Here is a 1,152-nt window from a genome sequence, read left to right as displayed (position 1 = left end):
GAGATTTTCGTGGGAGATTTTTTTATACAATATGGCAGCACCAATTACGAAATCAGATCTCTACTGTAGAAATAAATAATGTTTTTTATCGATATCTGTCCTATACAATAATATCAACTAGACATATAGGTACCTATATAAAAACTGATTGGTTGGTGAAAAGAACGATCCTAATAACAAAATCAATCTTTACAATCGCCATTTTGGTAAGGCAGCCATTTTGTTGTAATATTAGGTTAACTTTATTATAGTATTTTCCTAATAAATGCAGAATGAATCGGAATTAAAATACGTAATAGATAGTAAATTTACAATTACCTACTAGGTACAACTTGTTCTAAATGCGTGGGCATTGGAAAAAGCTTTAGAGCTAAAGGGATGTTTGTGAATTTTAAGCCTTTTCAGACCCGAAGCCCTAGATAGGATCAAGTAGGTCTCAGCTAAGGTGTGTCAACAATATTGTATGACAAAAGTTTGTGAAATTGTAATACTTAACCTTTTGAACGCCAATGTCGGCTATAGCCGACATGAGCAAGCGTGCCCTGTGCGCCAACGACGGCTATACTCGACAAAAAACAGGTCGCAGAAAAATACAAAATAAACCTATTAAATCATTACTTTTATGTATTTTTTAGTAGATATTAAAAATTAAGATTTTCGGGCTTGGCGTACAGGGCATAGGAATACCGATATGGCGTGGCGGTGAAAAGGTTAACTACGCAATGTGATGTGCTATTTGTACAAATTATGATCTTATAAACACTGAATTATTTTGTGATCAAATCTGTAGGTAGTTCCTTAATTGATGTGTTAATTTTAATTCTATTTTATTTGATTATTTTATGATGGCGAACGGTTATACGTAAGAAACAAAAAACAATATTACCATCAATGGAAAATATGCTGAAGAATGATACTTAAAATATTTATTTAGACTGATAAAATATTGATAATTTGCTCCTATTTCATGTTTATTAATATACAATTTTCCAACATATACTGACGTATTTTTATTTTATCTCTTTCTTATTCAGTGAGCTGCAGGTTTACCCAACAGGTCCTATATTTATTTTATGCATTGATTTTATGTGCCACAGAAGGAATATGTCTATCTAAATTGAATTTAGATGATCAAGCACAGGTATATCTACG

The 1,152-nt window shown here is 31.7% G+C and overlaps 1 long non-coding RNA gene across 1 annotated transcript; it reads right to left on the bottom strand.

The window, feature by feature from the left end:
* Positions 1-226: 226 nt before the first annotated feature.
* On the bottom strand, positions 227-1,004 carry LOC135118416 (uncharacterized). Its single transcript, XR_010277579.1, has 2 exons — positions 717-1,004; positions 227-496 (listed from the first exon to the last, which is right to left on the bottom strand). It is a non-coding gene; the product is annotated as an uncharacterized LOC135118416 (long non-coding RNA).
* Between the last annotated feature and the right edge of the window lie 148 nt (positions 1,005-1,152).

This window comes from Helicoverpa armigera, chromosome 22 (genome assembly GCF_030705265.1).
Source record: "Helicoverpa armigera isolate CAAS_96S chromosome 22, ASM3070526v1, whole genome shotgun sequence".
Lineage (NCBI taxonomy): Eukaryota > Metazoa > Arthropoda > Insecta > Lepidoptera > Noctuidae > Helicoverpa > Helicoverpa armigera.
Note: the sequence above shows the minus strand (reverse complement) of the source record. Positions and strands in the feature narration are given on the sequence as shown.